Below are 12242 nucleotides of genomic sequence, written 5' to 3' on the forward strand. Positions count from 1 at the left end.
AAGAAGTCCAACAGGGATCCGGAGGGTAGCACTCTGGAACGACAACCAGGATTCACAACTCCAGTGGGTCAGTATAGATGTCCAGGCAGGAAGCTCTATAACTGGCAACTAGAGAAGTGTGAGGGGAGAATATAAGGAGGTTGGGAGTGGCAGACAAGAAACAGCTGAGGAGGAGAAGCTACGGATCCCTGATTGAGACAAAAAAGATAGCAAGGCAAACACAGAAAACAATCACTAAGAAACAACGTGATCTTTAGATATAGAGCGCGCAGCCACCCGCTGCGACCTCCTGACCCCGGGTATAACGGAGTCAGACGTGGCTCTTGATACCCTCGTGACAGTACCCCCCCTTTCACAAGGGGCCTCCGGACACTCAGAACCAGGTCTCTCCGGATGAGAGGCATGGAAAGCCTGAATTAACCTGTTGGCGTTTACCTCTGACGCTGGAACCCACATTCTTTCTTCGGGACCGTAACCCCTCCAATGCACCAGATACTGAAGAGAGCGGCGGACCCGACGAGAATCAACAATTCTGGCTATTTGAAACTCCAGATTACCATCCACAATAACAGGAGGAGGTGGCAGCGGTGATGGTTCTAGAGGTGGAACATACTTCTTGAGTAACGATTTATGGAAGACGTTATGGATCTTAAAAGTCTGAGGTAGCTCCAGGAGAAAAGCCACAGGGTTAATGACGGCTACTATTTTATAAGGACCAATGAACCTAGGGCCCAGTTTCCAAGAGGGAACCTTCAACTTAATATTCCTAGTAGACAACCACACATAGTCATTCACCCCTAGGTCTGGACCTGGCGACCGTTTCTTATCGGCCATGCATTTATATTTACCACTCATCTTTTTCAAATTAACTTGCACCTTCTGCCATACCGATGAAAGAGATGAAGAAAACCTTTCCTCTTCGGGAACCCCAGAAGACCCCCCCTCTTTGAAAGTACAAAATTGGGGATGAAAACCGTATGCACCAAGGAATGGTGACTTGCCAGTGGACTCCTGATAATGATTATTTATGGCAAACTCAGCTAACGGTAAATATGATGACCACAACTCTTGGTTTTCAGACACAAAACACCTTAAATATGTTTCTAGGTTTTGGTTGGTACGCTCAGTCTGTCCATTCGACTGAGGATGGAAAGCTGAGGAAAAGGACAAGTGTACCCCCAAACGGGAACAAAAAGCTTTCCAAAACTTAGAAATAAACTGGGTTCCCCGATCCGAAACCACATCGGAAGGGACCCCGTGAAGCTTCACGATTTCACTGATAAACACCTGAGCAAGAGTTTTAGCATTAGGAAGTGCGGGTAGCGCAATAAAGTGTACCATTTTGCTAAATCTGTCTACTACTACCAAAATAACTGTTTTACCCGCAGACAACGGTAAGTCAGTGATGAAATCCATTGACAGATGTGTCCATGGCCTATTGGGGATAAAAAGTGGCAATAAAGACCCTGCTGGACGTGTATGAGAGACTTTCGCGCGTGCACAAGTAGAGCAAGTAGACACGAAATCCATTACATCCTGACGCAACCTTGGCCACCAAAAATGACGAGATAATAGCTCCAAGGTTGCTTTACTACCCGGGTGCCCAGCAAGTGCCGAATTATGATGTTCTTTTAATAATTCAAGACGCAGGTTTAACGGTACAAACAATTTCTCTGAGGGGCAAGAGGCCGGGGCGTCCCCCTGGGCCTCTAACACCTTCCCCTCTAGAACAGAGTGTACAGCAGAGACAACCACTCCTCTTTGTAAAATAGGTACCGGATCACTAACATTACCCCCTCCAGGGAAACTACGAGATAACGCGTCTGCCTTGATATTTTTTGCCCCAGGACGATAGGTGATTACAAAGTTAAATCTGGTAAAGAATAGCGACCACCTAGCTTGTCTAGGGGTGAGACGCTTAGCCGATTCTAGGTACAGAAGGTTTTTGTGATCCGTAATCACCGTGACGGGGTGGATTGCTCCCTCTAAGAAGTGACGCCACTCTTCAAGCGCCAGTTTAATCGCCAACAGTTCCCTATTTCCAACATCATAGTTCTTCTCTGCAGAAGATAATTTTTTGGAAAAGAAAGCGCAAGGGCGCCATTTGCCAGGAGACGGACCCTGAGACAATACAGCCCCCACTCCCACCTCTGACGCATCTACCTCAACAATAAAAGGCTGGGAGACATCAGGTTGAATTAGAACAGGTGCCGAGGTAAAACTCTCTTTTAGAGAGGAAAATGCATTTTTAGCGGCGTCAGACCATTTGGAAAAATCAGTCCCTTTCCTAGTCATGTCGGTAAGGGGTTTAACGATCACTGAATAATTTTTAATGAACTTTCTATAGAAATTTGCGAAACCCAAAAACCGTTGTAGGGCTTTAAGGTTCTCAGGAAGATCCCAATCTAAAATTGCCTGGACCTTCCCAGGATCCATACGGAAACCTGAAGCAGATAATAGATATCCCAGGAACTGTATTTCCTGAACGGCGAAGACACATTTTTCAATTTTCGCATATAATTTATTCGTCCGTAGGACCTGCAGTACTTGCCTGACATGCACCTCATGTGTTTTCAGATCAGCCGAATAAATTAAGATATCATCTAGGTATATGACTACAAACCTGCCGATGAGATGACTAAAAATATCATTAACGAAATGTTGGAAGACAGCGGGGGCATTGGTCAGACCGAAAGGCATAACTAGATTTTCATAATGCCCCTCAGGGGTGTTAAAAGCTGTCTTCCACTCATCCCCTTCCCTGATACGAATCAGATTGTAGGCCCCCCTAAGATCAAGTTTGGAGAACCACCTAGCACCCGCAATCTGATTAAAAAGGTCAGGAATGAGAGGAAGAGGGTATGGGTCTCGGATGGTTATCTGGTTTAGCTCACGGAAATCTAGGCAAGGACGCAGGCCCCCATCTTTCTTTTTAACAAAGAAAAACCCTGCAGCCACGGGTGAAGAAGAGGGTCTGATGTGTCCCTTAGCCAGACTCTCGGAGATATAATCTTTCATGGCTTGTCTCTCGGGACCTGAAAGATTATACAACCTGGACTTGGGTAATTTTGCACCGGGAATCAGGTTAACCGGGCAATCATAAGGACGATGAGGTGGTAGCCTCTGACAACCCTTTTCAGAAAAAACGTCCTCAAAGTCCGAAATAAATGTAGGTAGGGAAGCTATGGGGGCGATTAAGCAATTGTTATTTAAGCAATTCTCTCTGCAATGCTCACTCCACTCCAATATCTCCCTGGCCTGCCAATCCACCACTGGATTGTGCGCTACCAACCAGGGAAGACCTAATACCACAGGAGAGGGAAGGCCCTCCAGAACGTAACATGAAAGACACTCATTATGGTGGTCCCCTACCCGAAGGTGTAAATTATGAACAATGTGGGTGAGGTTTCTCTGAGACAGAGGAGCCGAATCTATAGCGAATACGGGAATAGGTCTCTGCAGCGTACAGAGAGACAAACCCATAGTGCGGGCAAAATGGGCATCTATCAAATTTACCCCTGCTCCACTGTCTAGAAAAAAAGAAATAGACTCCGTCTTAACACCAAAAACAATAACCGCTGGTAACACAAATTGAGATGTTCGTATGGAGGAAACGTATACCCCCCGGCTGACATCCTCCGCACAGCCTGGGGTTAGTAGTTTTCCGATGGTCTTTTGTTTTTGAGAAAGGAGGGACAGACATTAATGAAATGACCCTTCCCCCCACAGAAAAACAAGCCCCCCCCCTACGGCGAACCTCAGGAGGACGGACCTGACGAGAAGTTCCGCCTAGCTGCATAGGCTCATCTAAGTCAGTACAGACTAATTTTTGCTTGGGAGAGGTAACCAATTGCTCAGGAATTTTCGATCTCTCCCTAAGACGCCTATCTATTCTGATAGAGAGGGACATAACAGCATCAAGGGAAAGGGGGGTCTCATACAGCGCCAGTGCATCCTTAACCCTTTCAGATAACCCAGAGCAGAACTGACTCCTGAGAGCCGGGTCGTTCCACTGAGTATCCGTAGCCCACCTACGGAACTCTGAGCAATATTCCTCTGCTGACCGATCTCCCTGTAGGAGTCTCCGTAACTTCGACTCAGCCAGGGCGACTCGGTCAGGGTCATCATAAATGAGACCCAAAGCCCCAAAAAATCCCTCCACTAACCGGAGAGCCTGGGAACCAGGGGGTAACGAGAACGCCCAGGATTGTGGGTCCCCCTGAAGCAGGGAAATGACAATCCCTACCCGCTGTTCTTCATTACCTGAGGAGTAAGGGCGCAACTTAAAGTATAATTTGCAGGCCTCACGGAACGTTGCAAATTTGTCCCTTCCCCCAGAAAATCTGTCAGGAAGAACAACCTTGGGTTCTGTAACAACCTGGTTACCCATAGCAACCGCTGGGGGTGCGGTCTGCTGCATTTGCTGCTGTTGTTGGAGGACAGACGCCTTCAATCCTGCCACCTCAAAAGACAGGCCTTGAAGCTGTTTTGCCAAGGCAGCAATAGGATCCATATTGGATTCTAAGTAGAGAAAAAAAAAACAACAAAAAGAAATTTTTTTTTTTTTTTTTTCTCAAAAAGTAATGGCCAGTTATAATATCACGGTCGGCGTGACTATCACATACGTGACACATAGGGAGGGAACAAGGAAGGCCCTGCCCAAGTGAGAGGGAAGGTGGTGACCCCTGACTCACCTAGCGGCTGGCACCTGGCTGCCCTGACGTCCCTAGACGGGTTCCTCACCCGTACGCCGATCACATGCCTAAAGCCCTGGCTTTCCCTAAGCTGAGCCCTAGATAGTGAACAGGTAGGTGGGAACACTAGTCCGCACCACTAGCTCTAAAGGAAAACACCAAGGGAAGGACAGACAATACAAACTCAACATATAATCCCAGGTGGGCGACAACTGGAGACAACAAGAAGTCCAACAGGGATCCGGAGGGTAGCACTCTGGAACGACAACCAGGATTCACAACTCCAGTGGGTCAGTATAGATGTCCAGGCAGGAAGCTCTATAACTGGCAACTAGAGAAGTGTGAGGGGAGAATATAAGGAGGTTGGGAGTGGCAGACAAGAAACAGCTGAGGAGGAGAAGCTACGGATCTCTGATTGAGACAAAAAGGATAGCAAGGCAAACACAGAAAACAATCACTAAGAAACAACGTGATCTTTAGATATAGAGCGCGCAGCCACCCGCTGCGACCTCCTGACCCCGGGTATAACGGAGTCAGACGTGGCTCTTGATACCCTCGTGACAATTACACACATATATATATATATATATATATATATATACATAACATGTTAGACATACCAAAATTTACTCAAAGTGTCACAGTCGTTACCTCTGGCTGTGACCTTCTGTCTATGCTCTCGCTGCAGCTCCGTTCCTGTGTGTTATTTGTGGTTCTTTATGGGTTAACTCCCCTGTGTGCCTATTAGGAGTTAATCCTCTTTGTCTGCTCCATGGGTGTGGCCTCTCTGCTGCACCCATGGAACCTGTATTTAAGGCTGAGGTTTCCTCAGTTCTGTGTCAGCCCTACTGCTCCTTGTTTGTACTCACTTTGTACTCACTCTCCCATGCTGCTGACCCATGGGATCCGCGTCTGTCTGTGGGTTTCCTACTTGTTCATTGACGTCCTCTTTCCTGTGTTTCTGTTATCTGTTCTGCAAGTTATATTTTAGTTACCTTGTGTGTATTCATATGTCTCTGTTCAGCAAGCCCTTGCTGCAGAGTGCTATGGGCGGAGCTGCAGCGAGAGCATAGACAGAAGGTCACAGCCAGAGGTAATGACTGTGACACAAAGTACACCATATAAAAAACATTTCACATGGATTTTATTAGCTATTACACATATACTCATATTTTGGTACTAATGAGAATGAGACCCACTTATTATACTTGAGAAATTTTGTTAATTGAAAACATGCATTCCTTTGGTAAACAAATTTCCGAATTATATAAATGAGGTATTAGTACATATTTCACATACTGTGTTGAATAAACTATCTGTACGCAAAATATGTAAGCTCGCAACCCACGTCAAGGGTCCTCATTATCTTGCGAGTCCCTAACTAAAAAATAAAAAAACTAACTAAACTCAAACCATCAGGTTAGGAAAATATACTGGCAAACACAAAAGTCCATGAGTAGAGGACTACTGCTGAAAAGTAAAAGAACCGATAGGGGACATAAAATAATCTGAAAATAATTCCTGCACTCTCAGTCCAGCAGATCCAGATCACCCAAGTAGTAAAGTGTCTCTTCCTGATGGTGTACTGTAGACTTGGGCGTCTTCATCGGGTGTGGCCTCATAGGTTTGATGACCACATTGACATTTTGTAGTGCCAGCTGTATTGCCGACTGGAAAACACGCCATTAATTAGAAAAAATACCGAATGTGCACTCCACAAACCTTCTGGCTCTACTTAAGCGATAATTAAAATTGCGCCTCTTGGCATCCAAACCTCGTCGAGGAAAAGGACGCATCAGGTGGCTAGAAAGGGCAAATCCCTCATACCCTACAACCACATAAGGCGCTGGTGGCCCAGTAGAGCCTGGAAGGTTTGCTGGCTGTGGTACGTCCAGTTGGTTGGACTGAAGCCAGCGACCCATTCTGGAAGCCCTGAAGATGCGAGCAACTGCAGAACTTCCATAGGACCCAATATCTACAATTATAAACCTGTAGTTTGTGTCAGCCAAGACCAACAAAACTACAGAGAAAAACTGCTTATAATTATAGTATTGGGACCCTGAGTTCGGTGGCTTTTTAACCCGTATGTGCTTCCCGTCAAGGGCACCAATACAATTTGGGAATTGAGCCCTCTCCAGGAAGCCGTGGGCTATATCAAGCCACTGCTGCCTGGTTGGAGGTGGCAGCACTGAAGCCTTCAGTGTCAACCAAATGGCGGAACATGTAGCCCGTACCACGCCAGCAGTTGTGGAGGTGCCCATTCGAAAATCAAAATGTAAAGACGAAAAAGAAATTCCAGTCGCCAGATATTTGAAAATAAAAATGATACACTTTCATAGCATACGTTTATAAATCAAGCACATTACTTGACATTATTTAATAGCAATGTGGCTGGTAAGTATAAATGAAACCAGCACATAGTGGTAGATTTTAAAGCTATGCTTTATTTTCTTAGATAATACTAAATAAGGAATAGCATTTACCTTCATAAAGTTCTAGACAATTAACATATACACACAGGTGGAGTGTCCTCATCATTACAGGCTGCATTTGAGTTATTAACCCCTGCGGAACTGGATTCTGGTGTGACTATCACTACAAATAAACGAGTTTAAATACAGGTCTACTAAATTTACTTAGGCATCGAAGATGAAAAGTTTAGAAGACATAGGCCATTGACCAAACAACTATGTATTTGAAAACAGGGTGTCATTCAAGTATTAGAGAATATATAGTCTTACCTTAAAGGGGTTATCCCATGTTTTCAAGTATGCCTAATTGTGTTGCTTTTGACACCATCAACAACTTACCCAATCGATGTTATTACCGATTCCTCCTCCCTTGTTCTATATTTCACATTCATGTTTCGCTTTGTTTACTGCCGGTTGTCAGTAGTTACGGCCACCCCAGCTACACGGAAGAAAAGGTCGCGCCTGCGCGCCATCCTCCTCTTTTTTTCCTACGCAGCCCGACCTAACTCACGGGCTTGCGCATTTTCGCGCATGCGCGATGGATTCTTTTCGTCCGTGGTGTATTTTTTTTTCTTATCTGCAAAGTCACTGTTGCGCACGCGCGACGTCTCCTGCGCTTTTCAGTACAGGTTATGGATGGTAGATGAACTTGTCATATGACAAGGAAGCAGGCTAGGATAGAAGAGCGCAGATAAATCAATTCCAGTGAAAGGAAACAGATTCAGGGGCAAATTATCTTCCAAAGCATTTATGTTTTTGTCCTTATAAATTCACCTGTAAGTAATGAAAGGAAATAATAATAATTGAAATATAATTTCGAAAAAATGTATTTATGTGCATCCATAATTAGGTATATTTTTTATGAATATACCATAAAAAATATAGTATTCATAGAAAAAATTTATTCAAAAAACGACAATGCAATAACAACACAGCAATAAGTCTTGCTTGTCATATAATCAAAGGTCTGTGAATGTTGTGTTGCACTTTGATATATCCTGATAGAACTACAGGCCACATAAATTGAATTTTCTTGGAATGTTATTGCAATGTGATTTTTTAACATGCTGCAATTACTTCACAATAATTGTAAAAAAACGTTGTAAGTACGATTACTGTGCGACTATCAAGTTTCTTTACCAGCTCATGATATAATAACGAGTGAACCTACAAATTAGTTTCGGATAATTATGTATTACATAAGTGTTGCATGACACATCTTGCAGTGTGGTGAAACTAAACTTGACAAATGTCATCTTGATCCAATATCCTTAGGCTACATTCACATGGACATTGTTGTTTCCATCCATGAATTGGGGACTGCAATTTGCATGTATGTGTTCAATTATTGACAACACCGTCCATTGCACAGCTTGTCTAATGTATGCAGTTCTTGAACAGCTGTTCGAGGGGGCATATATTATTTTAAAATGTGAGGAAATAGTTGTTTTCGAATCGCCAGTAGAGTATCTAAATGGACGTGTTTCCTCACTGAGAGGCGTTAAAAAAAAATATATATATATAAGCTGTTCACTTGAGCAAGCACTGTATGGGGTACATGTGAGGGAGGGTAGTAGCGGCTGTCTACCACACACAGGCCCCTCCATCAATTTTCTTTTATTTTTTATCCTTATGAAGACGCTGCGGTGCTTCGTGAGCGCCAAAGTCTCTTCCCAGGCCATATGACATCATATTCCTGGTTCACGTAGCATGGCTGCGGCACAGTACCATCAGAGTGATTTAGTCTGATCTGTAATACTAAGCACAGTGCTATCAAATGCACAGCGATGAGCAAAGAGGCTGCGGCACTCACTGGGCCATCGCTGTCTCCTCAAACAACTGATTGTCGGTTGTGCAAGGAGTCAGACACCCACTAATCTCCTAACTCTCTGAGTATAGTTGTTACCTGCAGTCCTATGTAACAGTCCACATAACACATTGAATTATTTTGTTATGTGACTTTTTAACTATGACTGCAGAAAACATCTACTACATTATCTACACACAGAAGGTTAGCACTGTTATATGTGCTTTTACATAGGACTGGTGGTGACCTCTACAAATTTAAAAAATTTGTCCACACTACATGAAGAAGAATTCAGCACCACATACGTCTTACCTCAAGTGACATCTAATGTCATGTAGATCTTATCTATCCTCTTCTCCTCATTTTCTTTCAGCCGCATCAAATTTCTCCAGAGTTTGTTATACTATTATATTATATTTCACATAATTGTGTTCATTTATCAAACTGGTGCAAAGTACAACTGGCTTAGTTGCCCATAGAAACCAATTAGATCCCACCATTCATTTAGCAAAGAAGCAGTCAAAAATGAAGGGTGGTATATGATTGATTGCCATGGGCTAATTAACCTGTTCTACTTTATGTTCTACTTTACACCAGTTATAAAAATTATTACAAAGGTCCCTGTCTACAGCAGTTATAATGTCCCTTAGAGTGCACACAGTAATAATAACACTATATATTGTGCTTCTTGTAATAATGCCTGTATAGTGTCACCAAAAATTATGATCCCTAATGGAAACGTCTTCACAAGAGCCCCCATAAGTGCCCTCCACAGAGCCCCCATAAGTGCCCTCCACAGATATCTCCATAAGTGCCCGCCACAGAGCACCCATAAGTGCCCTCCACAGAGCCCCCATAAGTGCCCTCCACAGATATCCCTATAAGTGCCCTCCACAGATATCCCCATAAGTGCCCTCCACAAAGCCCCCATAAGTGCCCTCCACAGATATCCCCATAACAGTGCCCCCCCCACAGAGGATCCATAAGTGCCCTCCACAAAGTCACCAGAAGTGCCCTACAAACACCCCCCCATCAGTGCCCTCCAAACACCCACCATAAGTACCCTCCACAGAGCCCCCATAAGTACAACACCGCTTATGATGCGAAACAGAGAACGAGGCAGTGGGTGTCAGGGCAGCGCAGCGGATACATGGGACATAATAAACTACTCCACGAGCCGGCATCTCTCACTGAGCTACCTCCATCATGCGCCTCCTGCCCTGCCTGCCTGCTTCATTCATTCAGTAGGTGGAGCAGGCTTACGGGGCAGGAGAAGCATGAGGGAGATTTTTCAAAAACTGAATGCTGGGCACTGGCATTTTGGCAGCAGCATGATGCGGGGGGTGGGGGGGGTTCAACAGGCGGCCGGTCCACCATGAGTTCCGGGCACGGTCGCAAATGTGAATACTGTATGTACGCCACTGGTTACGGCGTGTTTGCTATATTGAATATCATGCCGCATGACATTCAATATAGCAAACACGCCGTACCTCTACACAGGATTGAGTATACAGAACAGACAAACATATATGAAATACTTACCATTGTTATCTAGTTCTAGGGAGGGGATGGGAGATGAGAATTGTAGCTGCGGCAGCTTGAATGATTTCCGGCTAACACGGGAGCGCGCACGCAAAGTAAGGAGGCAGAGTCAGCAGTCAATCAATAGAAATGTAAACGCCCACCAAGTGAGCAGTTTCTTGTACAGGAGAGAGCAGCAACGGCATGGTAAGGAGGAGGTGGGATAACCCCTTTAAAGTAATAATGAGACGTTCTTCAGGTGACACACTCCGCCGCATATCGGTGTCCTGGAAAGTTAAGGAAGGCCTCAACTCCTCCAACAGCAGATCAAACGTAGACACCGACATGCGGCAATAATTGAAGAACTTTGGAGGGTGCACACGGAGCTCAGCGTACAAGCCAACAAAGAGACCTTTGCTGGCCCGCTGCGAAAGTATAGGATGCACCCACATACGCTTCCTCCGCGGTTCCTCCTCAATCATTCCTGGCTGCTCTCCAAAACAGCGGGAGACCATCCAGTGCAAAAAGACATGGTCAGTTGATGACAGGGTGAAAGTGGACATCCTGCAAAGGAAAATCCAATAACAAACACACACACACCAACCACTCCACAAAAAAATGGAGCTGTCCAACAAAACACTGCATGCTGGGGGTATTTATATGTGTTTGCAGTCACAGGTGAATGTAGTGGATGGATCAGCTTTTTTTCCCGCACGTGAAAAAGGCATGCCATCCGCATGTCACGCGCACGGGAAAAACGCAAGAACGCGACGCAATCGCATACAAAACTGACAGCACTCGCATGAAAAATCGCACGCTTTTTCCTGAACGCATCCGGACTAAATCCGTGATGCCCGTGTGAAAGAGCCCTTAAGGGCAGTGGAATTTGCATTTGCACAATAAAGTCATACAGGTGAATGGTAGAAATGTTTACTTCACTTTATTTCTCTCAATTAGTTAACCCCTTGTACCCCAAGCCATTTTTCACCTTCCTGCCCAGGCCATTTTTTGCAAATGTGACTTGTGTCACTTTATGTGGTAATAATTTTGGAACGCTTATACATATCTGAGCCATTCTGAGATTGTTTTCCTGTGACACATTGTACTGCATTACAGTGGTAAATTTGAGTCAATGTATTTCACCTTTATGTATTAAAAAAAAATCCTAAATTTACCAAAAATGCAATTTTTGCAATTTTCTGTAACACAGCAAGGGTTAACATCCAAACAAAACTCAAAATCTATTACACTGATTCTGCAGTTTACAGAAACACCCCATATGTGGCTGTTAACTGCTGTATGGGCACACAGCAGGACACAGAAGGGAAGGAGCACCATATGGTTTTTGAAGGGGAGATTTTGCAGGACTGGTTTTTAGACACCATATCCCATTTGACACCCCCCCCCCCCCCCCCCCCCCCCCCCGATGCATCCCTACAGTAGAAACTTCCAAAAAGTGACCCCATTTTGTAAACTACAGGATAAGGTGACAATTTTTTGGGTACTACTTTGGGGTATATATGATTTTTGATTGCTCTATATTACAAAAAAATTGCTATTCTGGCACAGTTTTTGTTTTTTATAGAGCAAGTTGTTACAGACGCGATATATCTACTTTTTTTCTGCCGATCGTCTTGTGTAGGTGCTCGTTTTTAGCAGGAAGAGTTGGCGTTTGTACTGGTACCATTTTTGGGTACATACGATTTTTTGATCACTCAATAATACACTTTATGGGGCATGGCGACCAAG

The sequence above is a fragment of the Bufo bufo genome, chromosome 7 (assembly GCF_905171765.1).
Source record: "Bufo bufo chromosome 7, aBufBuf1.1, whole genome shotgun sequence".
Classification (NCBI taxonomy): domain Eukaryota; kingdom Metazoa; phylum Chordata; class Amphibia; order Anura; family Bufonidae; genus Bufo; species Bufo bufo.